The 25,070-nt window shown below is 44.0% G+C and overlaps 1 long non-coding RNA gene across 1 annotated transcript in view; it reads right to left on the bottom strand.

The window, feature by feature from the left end:
- The window catches only part of LOC108640356, a 64,033-nt gene extending 44,557 nt beyond the window's left edge, over positions 1–19,476 (bottom strand). The window contains exons 1-2 of the long non-coding RNA XR_001921124.1: positions 19,395–19,476; positions 10,880–10,971 (exon numbers count right to left, since the gene is read on the bottom strand). This is a non-coding gene — a long non-coding RNA (uncharacterized LOC108640356). The remainder of the gene's footprint in view (positions 1–10,879; positions 10,972–19,394) is intronic.
- Positions 19,477–25,070: the final 5,594 nt, after the last annotated feature.

Below are 25,070 nucleotides of genomic sequence, written 5' to 3'. Positions count from 1 at the left end.
TGGGACTTTTTGGAAGGTCTGTTTTGCACTGAGAGTCTCTTCCTGGAAATAAAGAAACACCTCTAAATAATCCTTCTCAGGGTGTGCCGAGCAGCAGCTTGTATTTGTGTCTTCCCTCCCCGGGTTGTGTGGTGCAATGCCAGTGCTCAGCGTGACGCAACAGTCTTGGAAATTCTTGGAAAAGCACTTCCGTTTGCTCTAGGTAAAAATTGTGTTGGCAGCAAAACTGACTCTGCTGTTTACAAGCTGGCAGCATTCTGAAATGAGCTCCAAGAAAAGCAGTTTAATGTATGCGGTTCTGCGTATCCATCCAAGATGCAGAGGTGTTTGAGACTGTTGGCCTGTTATTATGGGTGGTGCCTTGGAGAAGGAATGTCTTGAGTATTTCCCCAAGTGTGGACCTCTTTTCAGTAGCTGCAGTCAGCTGGCTTATTCCAGTCAGGCTGGGTCTCCCAGTTTCTGGTTGCTACTTGTAAGTGATGGGTTTAATTGCCGAATTGATATTCCTCAGCTCCTGAGCGAGGGAAAGAGTGACCTGAGTGTGGACAGAGGACCATCAGCTTCACTCTGACAGTCTCTATTTTGGTGCCTAAAACAAAGAGTTGAGTATGAGAATTTTCTTGCCACTGATTTATTGTTTGAATCTGGAAAAATCATTTAATCTGTCTGTACCTCTCTACCTCTGCCTGTGTAAGGCCAGGATATTTTGAAGATGGGCTGAATTTCCATTAGCATTTAATGAACAGTAAATAACAGTAGTAGTTCCCATTGTATAATATTTCACCCTGTTAATCGTGCAGGAGGATTTCAAGCTGAATGCTGTACTAATAATTCAATGTCTTTGTAAGTGGAACCAAAAGCAGAGAAAACTAGTATATTTGATAGAGCTGTAGTACTGGAAATCGTGCAGTTTTTTAAAAGCTGCATGGAGGTGTAACTAGCAACAAGGATAGTCATGGAAGAAAAAATATTTTAAGGGTCCTGTTGGAACAGTGATCACTGGAGTATGGAATTAAAATATCTGCCTATCCAGAAAAGAGATCCCTTCCAGCCAAAGATCTCAAAATGCTTTCATAATTAGTAATTGGTGACTTACAGCTGTGTCTCTGGCATCTTCACGTAACCTTTTTTGAGATGTTTATATGACTTGCCGAAAGCTGCCCACGGGTTCTTCCCTAACAGAACAGAAGCCATGGCCACAGCCCAACAAACCAGCTTCCTCTCCCAGTATACACAAATAACTGATGAAGCACTTCAGCTTCTCTCTTTCACTTATAGGAAATAAAATCACCCTCTCCCTTCCAAATTTTGAGAGTTCTTATGAACAGGGACTTGGGCTACATGACACCAGCTGTACCATTTCAAAAGACTTATCAGTAGTTATCTTCTAATGCCCAGAGCATCTAATACCACATGCCAGAGGCCTGGGATGTGCCCCATCCAGTAACTGGTTGGACAAGAAAGGGGGAAAGGAGTCCAGGTGAGTCCAAGCAAGTTTCTCTGTGCATCGACTGCCATTATTCAGAACATTTGCCTATTTGTGCTTGCTTCCTCTGTGGTTACACATGGACTCATGCTACCTCTGTGTTTATCTAAAACAGCTTGGGTTGTACCTTCACCAAAACCTCAAAAACCTAAAGCACCCTCCCTAAACCTTCCTGGAGCAAAAGCAAAGCACATCCCCTTCTGAGGTGGAGGGGAAGCTTCTTCATTACAATGGCTTTGACCATCAAAAGTGATGAGTGGGAGGGTATCTGACAGCATTAGTGCTGTAGATTGACTGGCTGGGGTCACGTTTTTGTAAGTGAGAAGGTAGCAGCTGTCCTTTGAGGCATGCAGGACGCAGCATTTCAGGGGAACTTGCAGATTTTTTTTCCATAAGAACTGCTCCATGCTGTGCCATGCTGCTGTCCCACCCCTCCTCTTCTGTGCCTTGGGAGGGGGGCTGGGGCTGGGTGCCCATCAGGAATGCTGCTGATGGCATGGGGAAAGCAAGTCTGCCTCTGCTAAACTTACACATTACTGGAGACTAACCAGTCAAGTTTGCTGCTTGAAATTTGTTTTAAGTTTCCAGTTTTTTAAATCTTCAGGGAAGGAAGGATGGCAGCATCTCAAGTGAAGTCAGTGTAATGCCAGGATGTGGGATTTCTGTAGTTCAGTGCCTGTCATACTGTTTTTTAAGAAAATACTTGAAATTAAAGAAGTGGAGAAGTAGTATGAACATGGTGGTTTTGCAGTAAAATAAAAAAAATGAACAGTGCAAACTGGTTGTTGGTCAGACCAGAGTCTTCAGGGAAAACTGTCTTTAATAGATGTCATTGTAAGGGTAATGCTGTACTTGGCACCAAAAATTAGATTTAATGCTATAAATGGAGATAAAGCACATTGCAGCAGACAATATACTCCCAGCCCATGTCCCTGGCTAAAGAGCTTGCAATGCAAGGCACAAATAGGTGCCATATAGATAACTGGCTGGGGGGGTCAGATTCTGCAAATGCTTACTCAGGCACTTTGCTTGAACCCGGTGTGACTGCTGGAGTAAGAGCTTGCACAATCCAGCCCTAGGAGTGGGGCTGGAGCCTTAGAGCTGTTGGGTAAAACAGAACTGCTTGGGGGGTTTATTTATTTTCCAAGTGCCTGGTGAGGTGGGCTTTAAGTAGAAGCCCGCTTCCGACCCTGACTTGCACACCTGTTTATTTGCTGTAATCACGTGCAACCTAAAATTGCAAAACTCCTGTGGATACCCTAATGATGCCTTTGTAAAGTTTCCCTAGCAAAAATTCAACTGGATTTTAAAAGCACGTGCTTCTTTCAAAACTCTCAGCTCCTGCCAGCCTGGTGGGCTGAGAACATTTCGGAAAAGGTCAGAGGGCCACATCGAGTGCTGTGGGTCCAATTTCCCAGGCTGATTTGTTGCCTGAACTCTTTGAAGGGAGCAGAGCACCTGCAAATCCCCTTCTGGGGATTCCCTTAAAATGTGGGGAAGCCTCCAACAGGTGTGTAGAGCTGGCATGGCCTTGGCCCAAGGTGGGGAGAGGTGTGGCTGGGACACGTCTGAACCTGCACTTGGGCTGGAGCAGGGAATCAAAGGGGCTGGAAGTGGTAGCTGTTCTCAGCTCCTCCCGCTCCCCTGAGCGCAGGGAAGGGATGCTAACCTTCACCAGATGAATTCAGTAGGCTGTTCTCGGTGTTTCTGCAGCCTAGCAGGAGGTAGCAACGGGCAAGGGAGTTGCAGCTGCTTGTCCCCCCCTCTGAGAGGCAGCGGGTTGGCTGCCGGGGCAGATGCTGACTAATTGTATCAGGAAAGAAGTGGGAGGTGATAGAGCTGATTCAGATCCCTGCTTTAAAAATCCCGAGCCTGGCTGAGTGAATGCCTGATTAATGTATTTTCTTCTCAGATTCATTTGCTTTGAGGTCACAGTTCAGAGGCTCAAGAGAAAACAGTAGAGACATGAGGAGTCTCGCTGGATGTGTGTCACACGCTCGCTGCCCAAGTGCTCTCTGTGTAAAAGGCTTTGACACAGGGAAGTCCCAAGTAGACTGTGGTACTGCTGTGTCAGAGAGGGCTGGCATGTCTGCTTGGGTAGGGGTTTGAATCTTTCTTTTTCTCAGGAGGCAGTTCCCTGGCTGGTATTAAAAAGTTATTCCTTCCGATGGGTCATTGGATCTTCTTCGTAAGACCTTCCTGGCTTATTTTAAACCTAATATTAACAAAGCATTTCTTTTGCCTTCATTGAGAAGAGTGCAAGTACTTCATCTGAGTAGGGAAGAAAAGCACAATTATTCATATTAAGTCAGTCTCTACAGTGAATGACTGAACAAAAAAAGTCCAATTGGAAGAGTACATCAATTCTACTGAGGGCAACAACTTTTAAATTCTGTTCATCCCCAGAAGTCATAGAGAAAATATGTTTTCTTCATCCTGCTTCTTGTCAGAGGATTTGTCAGAAAGAAATATACCTCCTTCCAAATCTAGTTTTTAAAATGTATTTGCTCTTTAAGAACAAGTCGGCACAGTAATCCTGTTTCACGTTAACTGCTATGAAATATGGTTTTAACTTTTTAGCCCTACAGTGGCAGGAAATGGGATTTAAGATTTTTTTTTCCTTGAGTATAAAAGAGTTTGGGAGCAGGATTTAAAAAAAAAAAAATCCTTACAATCCTCTCTCTGAGTCTATTTCCACAGATTACTCTTTCAATTCATTTCATTTGTCTATTATGCAATTTGGTGTATGCTTTTAACTGTGATAGTCTTTAAATGCAAGTTGACACTTTAGATCCCTGTGCTGGCTTCAACTCTTAGTCCATAATGTCTGCTTATTGCAATTTATCCTTTGGTTGTCTAACCTGTGGGATTCTTTGCTTCCTCCAGGGTCCTCAGTTGTGCACATACTTGCTTTTTCCAACCATTCCTACATATTTGCTGTATCACTGTAATCTCTTCATTCCCTGAGCTGTGTCTGTTCCTTTCTGTTTTCTCTGTCTCTTTCCACACAAACTTTGCACCATGTTTTGGGCTGTCCTTCATCAATATAACAGTAATTTCTTCACTCTGAGCTACTGCAGACCTTCAGAGAGTCACCAAATAGTTTCAGGTTACATCCATGCAAGTGTTGGTGTGGCATCTGTCTGTGCATGGAGACTCTCTTTAGAACAGGATCTGTGTTTCAAAACTCTCTGCAAACACCCTTCCAGTTATAATACCTGAAGGCCACTTGGCAAAAATCTTTTTTTTTTTCCCCTGACTTGTATGAAACTGAAATCCCAGTAAATAAAGTTCACTGCAGAATGAAGAACATTCACTCTTAATTGCAGGAAAATCTGGCTGTTCACTGAGAACGTCCTTCAGCTTCCCTTAGTATAGTTTTTAATATTTGATTAATTCTTTGGGAGCAGAAGAATCATATGATAAAGTTTTAAGGAATATTCCAAAAGAGACAAACTTGTATGTGTTGCTGCTTTGTCTTGCCAGATACCAGTGGTTAGATTGAAGGTTTTGATTGTACAGTTCCCACTTATTCTTGACATCAAACCTCCAGCTTATGTCAATGTCTTGCTTTCCAGAACGGCATGTCCTTACATCTGGGGGAAACTTGTGACTGATGAAAGCTTTGATATCAACTGCTCTCAAATCCCATTGAAATCAGTACGTTGAGGGTGCTGATTGCTAAAAGATGCAATTTGCAGATCAGATCCCTCCTGCAGTTGGGTCACAGAGCCTTGGAGAGAAGCAGTAGATTGTCTCAATCCCTGCAATGGACAGTCCTCAGCCTTCTCATTAAATTGTTCATTATTTGCTATACACATATATGCACTCTTTCTCTATTTTAAATATAGGTGAATAGTACTAGACATGAGTGTTTCTGTGTGCAATAACTGAACTCAGTTACTCTTGACATTCAGTTGCAACAGGAAAAAATGAGGTTTGGTACTTAGTGCTGAATAGCAGAGGCCAACTCATCAAGTTTTTCTATTGCAAAAATGCTTGGTCTGAATTTCTTAGAGTTTGTCTGTAATGGTCCAGGGACATGACAGCACACGTGGAGCACATGAAGGGGAAGACACAGGACATGAATTTTTCTGCAGGTTTTAACAAAGCCAGAATCTTCCATGCCCTCTCTGCTCTGCCACACAGAACAAAAGCCCTGGGGGGGTTGTTTCTAAAGTCATTTGAGAGCTGCCAGCACAAAATGAAAGCCCCAAGGGTTTCTCCAGTCATTGAAGGGGCATCCACCACCTATAAATGTGAAAATGCAACTGAGCTGCACTTTGAAAGTGAGAGGGCAGTGGCCTGGCACAGTCACTGGGGAGTCACTGAACTGTCAAGACTGACACAATGTGAAACTCATGAACTTGTGCTTAAACTAGTTCTTTGTTTAACCGGTGTGTGATTTACTGTGTGCTGGTGGCTCATGGGCCCCACATCCCAAATGTTCCCCTACCACCCTCCCCATATCTGTGCATAAGCCAACTCCCCTTTGGGGACACTTGATGTGGCACAAAGCCTGTTGGAAAATCCCAAATGCTTCATTTTAGACTCGGGCATGTAAGACCCGTGGCTCTAACAGGAAACTTGAGTTTTCATCCGCTGATTTTTACGAGGGACTTGCCCACTGCTGTGTCTGTGTGGCCCCCGGGAGCGTGGGGCCGATCCCAGGGTGGGCTCCATGGAACACGTGTGCAGGCCTTGGCAGGGAGCAGTGCTCTTGCTTTCCCGGGGGTCTCAGCAGCTCCCCCTGAGCAGGCAGGGCTGAAGTGCTGTGGGAGGAGTGGGAGGGCAGCGTGGGCAGTGCCAGGTCCCCACTTCAGCCCTCTGGCTGGATTCCTGGCTGCCTGGATTCCCGGCAGGCAGAGCTGCTGTGTGGCCTCTGTCACGGACAGTTGCACCTGATGTGTGGGAGTTACTTGGCACCTTGTGGATGTAGTTTCCCATTGATTTTTGGTGGAATTGATTTATAGAGCTATTTAATGGAATTGATTCTTTTTACAACTTTTTTCCTCTCTTAAAGACCAATTGTTTTTCTTGAGTGATGGCTGCAGGTTTGTGTTTAGGTATTAATATATGCTCATGCACCCACAGTCTCAACCATGTTCTCTCTACTCGAACTGCAAAAGAAAGTCTCAATCTCAAACGCCATCTCCAATTTTAATATTATATTTGATGTATGACCTGGAATAAATTAAACATGCTAGAACTTGCAAGATGAAATCCTAGTGGTGGGTATAACCACAAAGCAGTGTTCTATTAAGCCAAGGACTGTCGAGAATGTCTGTTGTGGTTGTGTCTGGGTTACGAGTGGCTCCCTTTGGTTTAGTGTAGGTGGATATTTTTATTCTGCCTGGCTTGTGAACAAGGGGATGAAACTTCAGAATATACCTACAAGAAGAGTAAGGCTCTGCTGACTTTTCCTTTACAAGCCCATAGGTAGGAACCACATTTTTATCCTAAACCCAGTATTTGTATTTAATGTATTTCATTGACTGTCACTCCAAAGTGGTTTGTATTAAGGAAATATTATATACTATACCTGGAGGAATACTATGAGAAAGTGTGAATATCATAATTCTCTGTTACTGTCTTGTAGTTTGCAGGTCAGTTCTGTCAGTAAGTTTAAGTGGCAAATTTGTATTGTGGTTTTGGGCTTCTTTCTTATTTCCTTCCTTTCTTTATTTTTCCAAGAAGCACTGAAATAAATATGGGCAGGACCATAGCTCTGGGTAGGACACCTAAATTTCCAGATTACAGAGACTTAAACATGTGTGCTGAGGGCATAGGATCCAGCTAACAGCTGCCTGTCATGATACAATAAAATAATCTCTGAATTAGCCAGCACCCAAGTCATACAAGATATTAGTAATCCAAAAGTACCTCCTTGAACGGCAAAGTGAAACAAACATCAACTGTCACTGTTGTTGTGTGTGATCCCTCTGTGAAATTTGGCTCAGCAATTTGGCAGCTGTATGTAGCACTAACTGGATCTTCCAAGTGGTGGTCTGATGTAGCCCTGAGCATAGTACATTTGGGTAATCTAGTTATCACCAGAGAAGTGACAGAGATAGAGTCAGCAGGAGTCAACATCCTATTTGAATAGAAAAGCTCTCAACTTCATGATTGCTTATCAAAACTTCCACCCTTGGCCAGATGTAATCTGGAGCCATCTAAAAACTGTATTGAGAATCCAGCAGGGCCCACTCCTGTGCATTTACCTGTGAGTTTAACAGGATGGCCAAGAATAATATCATTAGGATGCTGAGTGTGCAACTGCTGAAGGAGTGGGTTGTACATATGAACAAAGCTTAGCAGGAAAACTGTAGATGGTAGATGCATGATGCAGAGCAGATAATAGCAGAGTATCCGGTTGTCCTGTATCTGCAACTCCAAATCCCACACACCATTAACTTTGGAAAAGGACTCCAAATGTAAGCAAATTGCTCTGACCCAGATTTTAAACTGGTAAAGGAACTTGAATTCACATGCAAGGTAATATGGGCCCTTTTGCAAAACATGGTATTTAAATGTGGCTTGCTTAGAGAAAGTTCCAACAACAATCAACCTTCACTGTGTCCCAGAAGACTGCCAAGACTTTATTCAACATCTTAGTGATCCTAAATGGCAGTCTTGGAGAGGGAAAACTGTATCGTTACTTTGTAAATGAAACCTGCAGCAGCTGAATTATACCGTCCGTAGTTTTACAGAGGTGTTTTATATACCACAGCCATATTGTAAACTACATTTTGTTTGCTTGGAATTATCCTAGTGATTTGTAGTCTGTCTCTGACAGATGTGTCTCTCTCTAACCATCACATGCCCTAAGCAATTATGCAGAGTTAACAAAACCTAGAGAAGGCAACTGCTCTTATCTGTCTTGCCCCATGCCAAGTCTTTGCCTTCCACTCTCTGCTGAGAAATAGTAGAAATTCCAGGCATTCTTTGGAAGGGAGAGGGTTAAGTTTAAAGAGAAGGGTATCTTGTCTTTCACCACTACTGGGTTGGAAAAATTTTAACTGTGCCTGCTCCCCAGAGGTGCTTCATTATGGGTGTGATGATATGGCCTTGGCATGCCCTTGTGGGATAGGTTGGACACTAAGGATCTGTGCTGCCAAGGTTCTTCTTTGTCATATGGACAGATTCTAGCATCGTGATTCTCAGAGTATCAGAAAGAGCACTTACATGAGAATACATGATTTCATGTATTTCATGTGTTATGTAAATTGGACTATGCTTGGTTTAGGGACTGCAGAACCCTAAGGCTGTCACTGGGCTGTACAGGCACAATCTCTTCCCTGAAGAATGTCCTGGTCTAAATGGACAGTAAAGGCAAAAAGGGGAGAGAGGAAGCAGAGACACAAAGAGATGCATTATTTGGCCAAGGTGGTGTGACAGATGTAGAGAACCAGGAAGAGAACCTCAGCTCCTTCAGTTCCAGTTTACTTTGCCACCAGAACAGACTACTGTTATTACAGCACTCTCTTTTACATCCCTACTCTTCCAACTAAATTAACTTTCCTTGCCTCAAGGACTGACATAGTCCCTGTACAGTCTTCTGGCATATTTCAGCTATTCCAGAGAACTGGAACAACAAGCACACAAACAAGTCACTGCACACTGACTGATCATTGCTTACTCTCTGTATGTGAGGCTTTAGCTCATGGCAGTGAAAGGTAATCAGCTAAAACAGCTCTGTGCTCAGGACAAAGCCACCACATGAGTAGAAGCTGCCTCTGGATTTGCACAGCTACACATCATTCTTGCTGGCCCTGGAGATGCTTACCTTGTGTTTGGGTCTCCTGGTTCCTGATGCTGTGCACACAGGGGTGTAAGGCCAGGCAGAGCCAGTGCCACCTCAGGCTGCCCTGGCCCCATTTTGGGCACTCATGGGTACTTTACCTGGGTTGTACCTGAGTTGTAGCCAGATCTGCCATTGTTATAATGGTGTAAGTTGTTCTTGAGTGCATAACTTAAAAAGAACAACATCTAAGTCTCAGAACACAGAACAGACCCCATTTTTATGAGTCTCCTTGAGACAGAGTGGCAATAATAAGAAACAAATGCAGATTGTTACTGTCCCATACTCTGCCCTGACTCCATGTGATGGTTTTATCAGAAAGCTCTTGTGCTTGCCCGCTCCAGCCTTGCTGGTGTTATAAATTCCTTGCCAAACTCCTGCCTTACTAAGAGTTCAAGGGACTGCATTTCTGTAGTGTGTGGACTTGGAAAGTTATGAGATGGAAACAAATATTCCTGCTCGGGAAGATGGTAAACAGGACCAAACAGTTACTTACTCTTTGTGTGTTGCCTTGGTAAATTTAAAGACTTTTGTGTATTAAATGATGCAATAGCAAATTCCTTACAAAAAATAAAATGTCTGTAATCACCTAATGGTTGCTCTGGTTCTAGTGGTGATGTGGCATTGAATATCTCTTGGTTTGGCTTCCACAGTTCAGGAGTGAGGGGAACTGGAATGGTGTTTACTGAGCCAATAAACTTCTCACTAAACATAATTCATGAGCTCTAGCTGGCTAATAACCAGGATCTCAATGCTCTAACAGTTGGCCCCATACATTTTAAAACAAAGCTTTATTTGAAGTGAAAACTTTTAGAAAAATAAACTTGAGGATTTAGTGGCCTCTAATATTGTCCACCTCCCCAGGCCGTGAGAGATCTCATAACTAGAGAGTGCATTTTAAAATATTTCTCTTGCAGTCTCTCTGTGCTAAAAGACTGCTTGCTCCAGAGATTCCTTCAGCATCCTTTTTTGTTCGTTGCTCCCAAAACTTAGAGGAATCTATACACTCCTTTTAAAATAGCACTGTGCAGCGATTTCCCCCCCAATTTGTCTTTAAAAAGTGTTTCTGCTGACCCTTTGAGTACTCTAGGCAATCAGCATTTATTCAGCTATAAGAAAAAGGGGAAGAGCTGAAACAAGGCTTACTCTCTTTAAGATGGCATTTTAAAAATTATTTCCGTAACCTTTCTTACAGTCCTAGTTTTTCTCTGGAGAGATCTTCATCTGAGCAGGTTTATTTAAACACTTGCTAGATTATGTAGCAGGGTTTCCCTTCCTCTCCTCATGAATGAAGACCTGTGCTTCTGCAGGTTCACTCAAGGAGCACTCCTCCTTGGAGCACTACAGAACTTCAGATTTGGATTGGTCTCAGATCCCCACCATTTCCCCGTGTGTAGAAGAGGATTCTTGTGTTCTGTGTTTGTTTAGTTTCTCATGAATGAATTTTCCATTCTTAAAGAATCCCAAGCAGTTCTCAGTGCGGTGTGGGTGAGTTCTGCTCTCTGGGGCATGTGTAATTTGTACTGGGGGCAGAGCACTTCATTTTTAAGGACTGGGTATCAGTTAATTTAGATTTCTGCTATTGGTTTTACCTTCTTGGGGAGGTCTTGCCACTCTGCTTCAGCTTCTTTCTCGGAGGATGACGAAACAACGCCTGCCTGCCTCCTGTCAGATGCTTTGAAGTCTGTAGATGAAAGATACCATATGAATGCAAAGTACTTGCCAGTTAATGTCAGCAAGTCATTTTGCTTGTACCTTGATGGAAAAAGCTTTATTGTCAGCTTACAATGAATGGATCTGCATATGCACCAGTAGTTCTTTCCCTTTTACTTAAGTCTTCTGGAGGATTGTATTGACTACCTCTCAGAAAGACAGAGGGAGGTTAAATACCAAGCAATAAAAGATTATCGAGGAAATTTCTTGTCATTCGATACCTTAAAGATAATACTTAGTAATATTTTGAAAAGGAAGGAAAATAGTGACTATGCACAAGGAGTTCCTACTAAATACTGTCTCATTCCCTGCCTTTCAGGGATTATTTTCTCAAGCAGAGCTAAGCCTAGTTCCATCAATGCATAGAGAACTTCTATTATTATACACTGATTTGATAAGATAATATAATTAGTGTCTTGGTCCATTGATGCAGACCTCTACTGTCCAAAACCAACATTAGGTTATTAAATCAATTCTTATATTTGTTACAGTAATAAGATAAACCAGCATTATTTAGATACCGCTTGTCTAAACTTAGATAAGTTGTTCAACTGTATCTGTGCTTGCTTATCCACATTCTGCTGCTGTTTTTAAAAACCAGCATAAATTCACGAGGTAGGTGCAGGCTTTGGATTTCCTGGTGTTTATTGTTTGGTGTGGCAGGGTCTTCCCTGTCAGTCATTTGTGTCTTGTCTGTGTGGCTCTGCCTCCCCTGCAGCAGATGGGCAGTGAGGAAATGAGGGCTCCAGTGGATAAATGCAGCAGCAGCAGCTGCTTTCAAGAAGGGTATCCATGAGCAGGCCTCAAGTGAGATGGTGCCTGGGCAGCTAATCTGGGCAGATATCTACTGGCAACTTCTGCTGACACACAAGTTGGGAGACCTGGAAGTGATGGCTAAACTGGCACAGAGCCAAAGTCAACAGGGAGAAGAATTTTTAGGTAGAAAGGCAGGTCTGAGTTTCCCACATTACAGTTGTCTTGGGGAGCCTGGGAGCCTTCTGGCTCCAGAGAAGGAAGAAAGAGGCTTTGCCAAATGCCCATTTCAAGTATAAACACTATCCCAAGCCCCTAGTTCATAGAGTGACACAGGTATTTATTAATCTGCTGGACGTGGGTCGACTTAGTCAAAGATTGCAGGGAATTGGTATTGTAGGTAACCTTTGATGTGTTTTACCTTTTCTTTTTGGCACTAGAGGCACAGATCTTGTAGGATAACTGACTCAGCCTGATGTTGAGGGACTGTGGTATCTAGTGAGATCTGTTTTAAATACTGCATTTTGTATTAACTTGGGCTGCACACCACAATTCTGCTCCTGGTTTTGTAAGACATTTATTTGCATCGGAACATCCTGCTTCTCGCATGTGTGAGGACTTCCAGGGTGAGAGCTGAGCCCTGCTCAACTTTGTTCCCAAATTCTGCGGTGGAACACAGGACCCTTTGAGAGTGCAGAGGGCCAAGTTGTGCTGCTCTGTGCTCCTGGTGTTCTGCTTCATGACTGGGCAGGGCCAGATGGAGAGGAAAGGCTATTTAATGGGGCCGTGTGTTATTGGAAATTGCCATCTAACATTCCTCGCTTTCCCCAGTGTGTTCTCCCCCTTCCAGGGTGGAATGCAGTAATTGCCATACCAGAAAGAAGCCATGATCTGTCTGCCTAGCCTGGCATCCTTTCTCCAAGACAGGCAAACACCAGATGCTTGAGGGAAAGGTACAAGAACTCCTAAAACAAACAACTATGGTATAACTTGTGCGGAGAGGAAGTCAGTGGTTGGTTATGCCCTGAGGTGAGGGAGTTTCTGGCCTTTACTGAGTGTTCTGTGTAGCTGGCTATTCACTATCACATATGATGTGCTTTTAAGCCATTCTTCTGGACTCCCTGCCTTGAGCTGGGGACCAAGGAACAGCACAGGTCAGCTGCACCCCTGTGCACTGTGCTGGAGTGGTCCTCAGTCTCAAACTTTAGGAGGGATAGGTGTAGCAAGGTGTGTGATCTGGCTCCAGTGAGTGTTGCTGATCTTGTTGCCTGTAGGGGAGGGATCACTCCAGGCTGTCAGTCACATCTGTTTATTTTGTTTGCTGGTTTCGAGTGCTGCTTTTTCTCCATTTCCTGTTGTCAGCAGCCCCTGGCTCTTGTGCTGAAGGCATAACCTGTGTTGCCTGTTGCTTTTTCTGTAGTGCTCCATTTTGCATGGCTCTGTCCTCTGCTCCAAGTCACTCCTGCCTTTACCTGTGCAGGAGCCTTTCTGTGCTGTACTTTTGAGCTGTATCTCATGTCTTCCCTGTGTATTGGCCCTGATGAATATACTGGATGTTCCTGATCCTTCAGTAGCTCTTCCTGGAGAGGATCCTGATAGTCTGTGTTCCAGGTGGTATTACCAAGTGACAGGATTTACTCTGTTCAGTAAAATGTGATCTGAGCTCCTCCCTACTCAAACACAAGAGCAGGAGGGTTGGCTCCACTGGTGCTCAATCAAGGTCACCAGTAAGGGACCACTGAACCTCTACTGGAAGTCATGATAAGAACTACCATGTGGTTCCCTCCCTCCTGGTGTTCTCCACTGGCCGAATCTTTCATCACAAGCTCCAATGTGAACAGCCCGTACTGCACATGGACACTGCTGGTAACTGGTGTGAAACAGCCTCCAGCAACTGAAAGCCTGGGTAGAAATGAGAAAGACCTCAAGCAATGGCTTCATTGTCTGGTGCTGATGGAGCAGTCAATAATATGCAGGACCTATGTTCACCTCAGGGAGGAGGAAGGGGAGAGTGCTCTTTTTAATTATGTGTTGCTAATTCTTTCCCAACCAGCCAGCCTGGGATTTCCTTGCATTCTGAGGCAGTGCTTTCATCTGTCTCCTGTTTAACAATCTAGACTTGCTTGAGAAGTTGGTTTTCCTTCTTGTGGAAGATTGCATTGGAGACAGAGTGTTGTTTACTTAATATCTATAATAAAAATCCTTTATCCTTTTTATTGCTTCCTCTACAACTCAAAAAGGAGTGGCATGGAAAGTAGCACATATTCTGTAGGAAAGATCTTTTGGGCTCTGGTAACTAACCATAGTTACCAGACCACTCTCACTTCAAGCAGTTGGCCAATCTCCCTTGTGCTACCTGGACTTCTGTAGTCTGTGGTTCTGATTTGCTGCAAGCTCTCCCAGTAATCCCAGGTGAAGTGAAGCAGAGAGGTTAAGTCTCCTTTCCTAAACAGCTATTGTTGTTTCTGCCATTTCTCTGCAAGTAACTGTTGTTACTTGCCATTTCTGCTCCATGAAATTACTTTTGCTGAACCCTTTGATGAAGAAATATTGTGTCCAAGCAATTAGCTGGGTAGTGTATGACCCTTGGTGAAGCTGTAAGAGCTCTGTACTGCTTAGGTAAGCTGGAAACATACCTGGATGCTCACAAACAACACCACAATCTCGCTTCTAAAACTTGAGAATTATCCTCTGTTAGGTAGTCAGAGTAGTGGCTCATGGAATAGTGGAGGCCAAATCTAGATCCAGGTCCGTTGTTGCAGATGGGGCTGGGATCTGGTGTCTGGCTTTTCTCAAAGTAATGATGTGAATGTTTCTTATGTGCTGTTGCCTTTCCCCTTTTTTTATGATATCAGTGTTCTTTTTTCTTCTGATATTTTAAACAACACACAGGTGGGGATACTTCCTATGCCACACTGGGCTCCAGCATAGCATGTAACTTCATTATTTGTTCAACCCACTAATACCTGCATGGGCATTCTTAGAATTAAAATGCTCTTAATTCAGTAGAATGAGATAAAACTAAGTTCCTTTTAATACTGGATGAGTTGTCTGTACAGAGATATAATGTGGTTTAGCTAATTCACTTTAAATTCACAACTTCAGTTAATCTGAATTAAGTTTCCCAAGTCCTGCGTGTGAAGACATCTTAATTTAGAAAAAGCTGCTGCTGTGGAAAGAGCAATGGACTCAGCCCTGCCCCGAGGCATCCTGGCATGCAGCTCCCTGGTTCAGACACAGACTTTCTGGGCATTAGCAAATTGTCTACCACATCCTTTTCTTCTCCTCTCAGAACTCCTCTGTGCCACCTCCTACAATTGAGGTTTCTGAGCCATTGCTCTGAGTAACTTGCTCTGGTTTTGTTTGCTGTGTAGCTGAGGACACAGTCTTTCAGCCACTGTCACCACTTGGGAACTGGGAAAGTTAAACTTGTCCTGAAAGCAGTCATGGACACACCCTTTGGTTTGAAAGGCCTGTCCAGTGGCTGCTCCCTGCCCAGGCCAGGTACAGAGCAGGAAGCAGAACAGGAGATCTCTCCACTCTGGCACAGGTTTGTGCAATAAAACCCGACTTGTGCTGTGTATATCTGGGAAGCCTAACCATGAGAACAAGTCTTTTAGGGTCAGAACTGAGCTCAGAGATTTGCTGAAAATATGTGCTTTTCTCCTCAGAAATGATTTTGTGGTCATGTTACACTTTTCCTATGAAAAGAGAAACTAGTCATATGCCTCAAATAAACCCATTTAGGATAAATCCCTAAATGAAACTTGCTGTTTGCCAGATGCAAGGAGTGCTGGACCATGTGAATTCTGACTGCAAGTTTCACCCAGTTCAGTTTGTTGGACTGTTTTCCAACTCTTGCCGTAATAGGAAACTGTTCACAGAATTGTATTGTCTCATGGGCTGCTGGTTGTGCTCAGAGGTCAGCTGGAGAGGGATCCCTCTAAGTTGGATCCCTCTAATTTTTTTTTCAGTTGGAATTTCCAGTATGTTCATCATGGATATTATATTTCACTCCACCTGTGAGTTAGAGAGAGACAGATACAGGGGAGGGGAGGGCATTTTCTATGGGCCAGTTGATGAATTCATGTTCCTTCCACCTGGCAAAGTCACACCTGACATGCTGAAGTCTCCAGAAGCCCTGAAAGCATCGTGCACTGTGCGTGTGTGCTATAAATAAACTTTAAAAAACATAATTTAAAAACACCTCTGGCAAAGCACATGCTTAACTGAAACTTGCCTGGTGAAGGTTGACTCAGGGGTGTAGGAAGGAGATGGGGAAAGAGCAAGTGGGAGGAAATAAATGGAACCTGCTGTCAGAGAAAAGCCACTTGTTTGTAACTTTCAGGCTGTCCAAGCTCTTGGCATGCCAGCCTTGGGAGATCCCCAGTGGCTTTCTGGATGTTTGCCCTTGGCATGCATGTTTGTGCCTGAACTGAGAATTCAAGTATTAACAAAACTGCACAAGCAGGGTTAGTTAACCTGTTAGAAAAGGATTAGATATCTTGGAATCATGGTTGATTCTCCAGTTCTAAGAATCCAGATAGGTCCTGCTGACAGTCTCCAATCAATTAGACAGAATAATTTCAACAAGTCCTCCTAATGAATTTTTATGTGTTCAACCCACAACTTGGATAGCTGCATCCCTTTATTTTAAATGGACAATACTTTTGATCTGCACAGGACCAAAGGAGGTTTGGGGAGATGAAACTCTCCTAGGGTAAGATACTAAGCCTGATAGTATCTGTGGAGGTATAATCTGCACTGCTGCTGTCTCAAAGCAGGTCTGGCTTACTTGTTTGGTTTTTAAGTTGTATGAAAACATGATGCACCTGCAAGCAGGAAAATAAGTCTTCCATGCCAAAGCCTCTTCAGGTGGGCCACTAAGGGGTTAAAGGCATTGCCCAGTTCTGAGGAAGCTTGTTTCAAGGCAGGCATTGACTGCAGTAAGGTTTTGCTGCAGACACAGGATGATGTGCTTGCAGCAAAGATTGCAGGCTTATCAGTAAAGATAAACATGCAAAGGCTTCCAAACCCCTGTGTCCCTGCCACTTGTTTGGGATCCTTTTTCAGAGACCAAGAGAAAATACAAGATCTTCTTCAAGATAGATGCTACTTCCAAAGGGGCAGCCAGCAGACTTTGTAGAAAAAGAGACTGTGTATTACTGTGTGGTTTGGAACAGGTACAGGAGATATTAGTTTACCTGATTCAAAATAGTACTTGAGACCTTACAGTATCATGTGGGGTTGGCTCTTTCCCCTCACTCATTAGTCTTTTGCTGAGTGCCCAACTGCTGGACAATGTTGGGTTTTGTTGCCCTCACTTAGTTACTTGCCATGGCTAATTTCTGCATGTGGCTTTGTGCTGCCAAGCAATCTCCAAGCTGTACTACCCATTTGTTTGCCATTTCTCACAAATACTTTGAATGTTACTTTATTTTAATCCTGGTACTGAAAGGAGGGGAATGGAGATAGTGTTTCTGTTAAAAATGTACAGGATCAGCTACAGAATTTTTGGGCACAGAACAGACCTATTGAGTTGTCTGCAAAAACAGTTACAATGGTAATATTAGGTATAATTATGGTGTAGCCTTGGAAATAATACATTTTTCTTTATTTCCCTCTCTTCTTGCTTCCGTCACCAAATACTGCAAAGCAGGAGATGCAGAAATCAAACACCTGGTTTCTTGAGGTTGAATTCCAAAAGTCTGCATTGAAAAATGCAGAAATTATTCCAGATGGGTGAGGACTGGCACTCCTTCTCTGTCCAGGAAAGTCTGTGCCATTCTGCAGGCTCAGCCTGGGTCCCTCTGTTTTGCCACCGAGTCTGATTGACACTTACATGTGTGTGGCCCTTTTACACAGCAGTGGACTTAAGTTTGAAAATCCAGACATTTTTGGACTGTGACAACAGTTGGTATGGTGTTTCAATCCGTATTTTAGTTTTTTAAACTTATATATATTATTTTAAAAGGGAGTGTAGCAACTTATTGCAAAAATCAGAGAGGAGAACAGTTTATAAAAACAATTTAAAAGTTGCTCCCAGTTGAGTGAGTCTTCGAATGTGGAAAAAGGGACTTTTAAAATTTAAAGAAATTCTCTTAAACTTGCAATGTGATAGATAAAGCTCCTTCTGAGAATGTGAAAATGTGGGCTCCATGTGCTAAAGCTATTTGAAAAGAGGTGTGAGTGAAGGGGCTGAGGTTGGTGTGAACGTCAGACTTCCTGCCTTCTGCACTTTCTGTGTCGCAGCTGTAGCACGTTCATAGCATGGCCCTTCTTTTAAAAGGGACTCAGAACTGGCCCTGCCTTTCAGGAAAACACTCCTTGCTGCAGCCAGAAACTCTGGCCCATTGCAGGATGACAGGAGGAAGAGCTTTGTTACTAGCTTGTGTTTGATCTTAGCTGCTGTTTTTTCTGCTCTCGGTAGCATGCTAATGATACCTGTGGGAGGTGAAAAATGGGTGAATTCCTGCTAGGGTGCGGACAAGTTCGCAGTTTAGTTCTTGTCCTCTTCTTCCCCTCTGGTAAAAATTTTGGGGGCTGTCCCAGATACATAAATAGGAACTTTTTCCTAGAATAATTTTCTGTCTTACATCTGCTGAGGACTCTGAATCAGAAAGGCAGTAAGCAGTTGACTCAGTTTGTTTTGTCTCCTCTCCCCCTTTCTTATGTTTGAAATTATGAGTATTTATGGGAAATGACTGGCTTGAAAGTCTAGGACAAGTCTGAGCTGCCCATAAGCCATTCCTTTGCTTTGTTCAGTTTTTCCTTGTTTAAAGTTTCAAGCTGAAATGTCAAATCCATCCTGAGTCCCACTCTGTTTGCAATGCCAGAGCTGCCAGTTTCACGTTTCTTCCTTGTGATTCTCTACGTGTTATCCCCCTCTTGGTATCAGAGGACCCAGCAGCGTGGGCACGCTGCACCCTGGGTCAGGAGAACAGGGTGGTGGTGGAACAGAAGGTGCCAAAGCTGGAGGCAAATACACCCCAGTGTCTTCTGCTGCCCAGGGAGAGGGTCTGCAAGGCCGCGATAAGGGGTGGGAAGAGAGCAAGAGGGCTGGGTGGGCCCCCAAAGGCGGTGATCTGGATGCCAACATATCTTGCTCCAGCTCTGCAAGGAGCAGCACGCAAGTGCTTCAGAGGGAGGGCTAGTTGTGGTTTGTGGTTTAGGGAGTTGACACAAATAGTCTCTGAACCTTTTTTTACGGCCCTGCAAAGGAGTGTTCTCTCCAGGGAACTGGAGCCTGTCCTCCTTGGTGTAGTCCTTTCCTGCTTAGCAGGTTCGAGGCTGTGCTCAGAGCAAGCAGTCATGGCTGTGACAGAAAGGCTTAGGAAGTGGGGTTTAACATCCTACATAGTTTGTGCTATGTTAGAGTTAGATTAGGATGGACATGTCTGTAATTAAACGTTTGGGTTTCTGTTCCTAAACTACTGTTGTAAACCAGCAGTAACTTCTGTGGCAGGCAACCTGTGACAATATTTTTGTGCCCAAGAACTGTGTGGGCCTGGCTATTTTTTCCCTCTTTCAGTAAGTGCACTGTGTAACGTTTTTGTGGACAGAAAATACAGAGCAGTGTGTTGACCTTCATTGCTGATCAAACTTCAGTTGCACCCAGATATAACTGATAGCAGGTCTTACCTGGCTTTGCTTTCTGTCAGTGCACGTAGGTGGTCACATGGAGGGGAAGTGAAATACTTCAACAATATATACAGCACAAATGCCTGGATGGAATAAGAGAAACAAAGTGTGTCAGAGGGGAAAACGCCTTGCAAATCTTTCAAATTCAGTGAGAAAACATTCCCATAGTTCAGGTATTTCATTCTGCATGAAGGCTGGTGCTGAACCTGGTAAATGTCATCCAGATGGAGAGATATCACTACCTAGTACTAAAATACCAGCACTCTTCTTGGCCTGTACTGTGCTCCCTGTACCTGGCAAAGCACTGGTTATGCTCATCTCCCAGCCTGCTTCCCTCCCAATTGAGAGTTCTACAGGGATGACCAAAGGGAATCTTAGTGATACTACTAAGAAGCCTATTTGCTTAAGGGGGCATATGTACATCTTTTAACAATCTGGTTGTGTACCTCCTTTGTGGGAGGATCCCTGACCTTATACAGAGAGGGACAAGTGCTAATTAACTTAATTCTGGGAACAGGAGGTGGTATGACCTTTTCCAAAGTGATTCTTTTGGGCTAGAGTTTACAGAGAGGTATTTGCTAGGACTGATGCCTGGGTTTGCTATAAAAACATTATTCATACAGAAGTGTAAAATTCCCTGGTGTGGCTGGGGGAAGAAATTAACCTCCCATCTCTCTGTTTTGGGTTCATGGTTCCTTGCCTAAAAATTGTTGGCACTGTGTCCAGGTTTATATTATTTAGTATCAAAACACAGTTACATTTTCTGCCATATCTTTTAGCACTGAAGACAGCAAGTAGATCCAAGTTAATAGACCATTGTTTTGGCCACCACTCACCTTGTTGTGAACATGCCATCCTTTATAGGCAACCCAGGAGGAAATTAATTTCTGGGCTTTTTTTTTTTTTTCCCTAGCTATCAAGGTGTTATTTGTTCTGATCATCTTCGAAATTTCTCCCTCTTCTGCCAAAGAATTGGTAAGGATTCTTAATGCCATCTCTTCACTGTGGTCCCTCTGAGTAGCTCAGGGACACAATTACAACCACCTCAGGTGTGCCTGTGCCATTTGATTTTTGTTCTTGCTACCAACACTGAGCAATCAGTCCCAGTTACTCCAGTGTAGACAAAACCAGAGGCAGCCACAGCAGTGCCTTAGCAGCAACTGCAGAGAGCAGAGCTCATGGAGATGTGCCTGAGGCAGGACAGAGGGCCAGTGGTCTGACTCCATTAAGGAAATGCAAGGCAGCCCCCAGGAAGGAGGGAAGTTGCCGTAGATCCCTTGGCTGGCCACGTGTCAGGCTCACAAAGCATCTGGGATGCCCTGGCTGCAGAGAAGTGGGCAGAAAGCTGCCCATGGGGTCTTACAGCTGGAGAGAGGTAAGAAAGCAGCTGATAAAACTGAATTTTCCTCAGGCAAAGAAAGATTTCTGGTCTCTGCGCCCTGTTGTCTTCTGATGTTTTTTTTTTTAAAAACTCAACAGAGCAACTCCTCCTCATTCCCCACCACCACCCCCCAACAACAAAACAGCGCAGGTTCGCTGGACCCTAAGAGAAACAAACGTAAGCACCTCTTTGGAAAACACTCCTGAGGCCTGCGGCCATCCCGCATTCCTGAGGAGGCTGAGCCTCCTCCCCAGTGCCTGCCCAGCAGGGCAGCCGGCTCTGGGCTCTGGGCTCTGGGCTCTGGGTTCAGGGGCCGGGCTGCCGCTGCCCGCTCCCTGCACCAACATGCCCGCGCTGAGCCCCCGCAGCGGCTCCGACCGCTCGGGCGTGGCCGCGTTTCGTGCAGCCCCTGCTCGGGGCACGGCTGCTCAGGGGAGCAGAGGCAGCATCTTCACCGGGCGGCGTGTTCTGCCATATTCATTCAAAGGACAGCTCCGTGTCTGAAGTGCTGCCAGACTGAGCGACGAACACCGGGAGCAAACAGCTGCCACGTCCTCATCCTGCTGCTTGTCACGGCAGCGCAGCAGAGCTGGAAGTTTTGCAGCAATGTAATAGGTAAGGGGTATTTATTTGGATGAAAACGAAGGTAAAATCCCTATTTCCCAGTTGGTTTGACCCCTATTTACAAAGATCTAGTAATGCATGTATGTAGAAGAAATATCTACAGGAGTGAAAATGTGCCCTGCTAATATTAAAAGGTACACGGTGGAATTTTGCCTAAGGATAAAATGTAATTTTAATTGAAAGCTGCTGTAACTTGATAGGGAATATCCACAACAGTCTTGAGGATCTACTTTAAAATACAGTTAAAGAGAGACAACTCCCACCACTCTGTCTCTTAGAGCTACATGTCCTCTTTGATCCATCCATGGTGCTTACGATTCCTGAGAGACACACATACTGCTAGTAGTCTGAGCTCATTAATATTTATATGATACCTTTCATCTGAAGATGTGCACTTTGCAATTATTAATTAAAAACAATTTCACAACCCCCTAAAATTTAGCTCAATTTCATAGCTTACAAAACTGAGACCCAGAAAGTTTGTGTGTCCTTGCATGAGACACAGAGATTAGAAATGTGGAAGCTTGGCTGCTGGAACTCCCTCTTTCACAAGTAACTTTTGACAAGGCAGCACAGGTTTCCTTTGTCAATAAGATGCACCATGAGCCTGAAATACCCAGGCAATACTGAAAGGTGAGTGAAGGGAATCTTCTCTTTCATTGTGGTTCTTCACACAGCATTTGCTTGCTTTTTAGAAAGACTTTTTAAAAGTACAACCTGGAAATGGTTTGTCAGCCCTGCAGACCAGACCCTGAGTGAATATTTACCTGAACATGTTGGGCCTTTCCCTAGCACCCTGTATTTTAGTTCCCGTGTAAGAGCAGATAGAAGGGATGGTGGGTTATAATGGACACCAGACGTGTGCCCTCTCCTCTCAGTCCTTCCTGGTGCTTATGGAATGAAGGAGCTTGGCTCAGTGTGAGACTGATAACAGGAGGGAGGGCTTGCCATGCGATTAGACCAGTTCACTGTAAACACCTAAGTTGCACAAGTGGCTCAAACTTTGATCTTTTTGTTGTGGAAAAGAAATTGGAGACTCTGAAACCTGCCCTCAGTCACAAACAAGGAGGTGGACATTACTCATGCCCAGTTGTGGAAACATAAATACAGTAAAATGTGATCAAAATGGAAAAAGCATTTCTTTCTTCCCCATCCCTTGCTCCCCAGTGTACAGAGTCTGCTTTTACCAGGGGCTCCCAGTCCGACTTGCCCAGCTCTGTTCGTGAGCGCAGGCCCCAGTGTCACACCTGAAACGCCCAAATCCAAATGCTCCTGAGTGCTGTCTGGGATAAGGTTTAAGCCACAGGTGCAATTAAGCTTTTAAGTGGTAAGCCTATTTGGTTAGGGGCACACCTAGAGCCTGCAACGAGCTGGGAGAAAAATGATCAGTCTTTCAAACTGACAGGCGGTTTCTGAAATACTGCTGGAAGGGTTAAGAAGAAGCTACAGCATTCGTAATTCTCCTGGTATTTACTGTAACAACCCTCTGAAGGAGTCCTCTATGGATACATCTGGCTGTCCTAGTGAGGTGGGACTTGATTTTAATTACAAATCTGGTAATGGATTATCAAAATTATGGTGTTGCTAAAGCCCTGGGCACACTCTTCTTAGTGTTCTCTTCTTTTCCCCTCACACTCTCCTTCCTAAATCTGCCTGGGCAAACACTGGAGCAAAAAGATAGGTCACAGGAGTGTAGGCTGTTAGCCTGTGGTTTCTTTTCGTATTGACATTTGGGGCTTTGATTAGATTTATAGAGGAAAAATGTCGTGGCAGGTTGTCCAGTAAAATGCTGGTGAATATTTTAGGATGCAAATGTTTATAGGCATTCAATGAGCGTGTGAAAAATGGGGGATGTGAGACTTGAGCAATTCCTCAACATTCTGATTTCTTTGCACTGTGTCATAGCTTTGCTTTTACAATCATTAGGACAGCATCAGAGAGCTTTGCTTTGCATAGCCTTGAGTTCTTGGGCAAGGACTTAAACATGGAACATTAAGACATGTTAGTGAACGTGTCCTAATTAGTCTCTACTTCAGCTACCACATGCTCAAAGGCCGAGCCTTACCTACACTGCGCCTCAAACGACTTCAACAATACAGCATTTTATCCTAGTCTAGACAAAGTCTTAAGGGTTACGTTGTCTAGTCAACTAATCACTCCTTTTAGTGGGAAAACTGCTTTCCTGTAGGATTGTTTCCTTGCCTGCTTTTTCCTCCTTGCTGTCTCTTTTCTCCTCCTTCCCTCTGCATACCTTCCCTGCAGCAACTCCTGTTCCATCTGCTGTAATTGTAAGCATTAACTATTTAATTGCTGATTAGGAAAATCTCATCACGTGGGCTTTGCAACAATATTGGAGTGGGAGGCAGAGGAAGGAGATGTGTGAGTTCCCAGTTCTCTGTCACTGGCTGACCTGGGAGGGCATTAGTCATTCTTGACGCCATGAGGGTGTTTAACATCTCTTCAGTCTAATGGGTACAACAGTTGAATGGGATTTGGATGTACCTGAGTCCTTGTCATCTTTTGCTGCTGAACTTGCTATTTGACCTTGAGTGAGCTAGGCCGAGGGCAAATGCTAAATGCTTTTTGATTCTTAAATGCAGGAAACATATTCATGCAAAGAACTAGTTCCTTATCTCGTGTAATAAAAGACTGTGGGGTTTTGGAAAGTTTTCTTTTAAGTTTCTGCACCAAGTTGCACAGAGTGAGGATGAGAAGCTGGAGGAGATCTGCAGTTCTCCAAGCAATGAAAGCCCTTTTAGCTCCATGTTCCCAGGCAGCCATATGGGGCTTTTACCCAACTGACTTATTTCCTTATGTGTTGAAAATTCAGCTGGTGGCCCCCTTCTCTCCCCCTGGCACCAGCTATTCTGAGCATTCGCGCATTATCAGCATTTCAGCTCCTCTCGGCACTTCCAGTACCTAGTTGCCACAGTGGGATGTTGTCTGTAGTAGGATACTTGTGAAAACTCGGAAGACTCGGAGGGAACTGTGGGCGAGGTGGTAAGAAAAGGTGTGCAGGTGGACTCTGCAACCCACGTAGGCAGTCTCGGCCCTGAGGACTTTTTGTGGCTCGTCATAATTGCCAGTTTCTCACTTGGTTTTGCAGGACCCTGAAAGTTGTGTTGGAGATGGGAATTGGACCTTTTCCAGTCTGTCATGAAAGAGAAAGGACTGAAATTTTTGGATAATTGGAGACGACCTAATGAAATTGCCATTGTAAAAGTCAAGAAAATGGTATTCTTAGCAATTAGCAAGGGAAAGCATTTCAGTCAGACTGAAACCATCTTCTCATTTGTTTGGGGAGTTATTGTTAGCAGATGTTTAATTTCTGTAAGCAATTAATATTTGGAAAGCTTAAAAATTGTTTATATACGTGTAAAAGCCCCTTGTATTTTACTTCAGTGAGGGAGTTAGCACTCACACAATGTTTCCTCAAAGACCTCACAAAGACCAGAGCTGGCCTTGACCGTTTTAAAGAACAGATGGGTGTATGTGTATGAGGGTGCAAAGGAGAGGGTAAGTGTATATATGGGCATGGAACAGAAATAAAGAACAAAATATCTTAGAGGAAAGGGATAAAACATGCTAATATACTTCTCGTGCTGTCTGCCTCCATCACTAACAACCTCCATTTCCTCTCCCCCATCCCCACCTCAAAAAAAAAAAATTCT

The sequence above is a fragment of the Manacus vitellinus genome, unplaced genomic scaffold (assembly GCF_001715985.3).
Source record: "Manacus vitellinus isolate BGI_N305 unplaced genomic scaffold, ASM171598v3 scaffold_31_pilon, whole genome shotgun sequence".
In the NCBI taxonomy this organism is placed as follows: Eukaryota; Metazoa; Chordata; class Aves; order Passeriformes; family Pipridae; genus Manacus; species Manacus vitellinus.
This window is presented reverse-complemented; position numbering and strand designations above follow the sequence as displayed.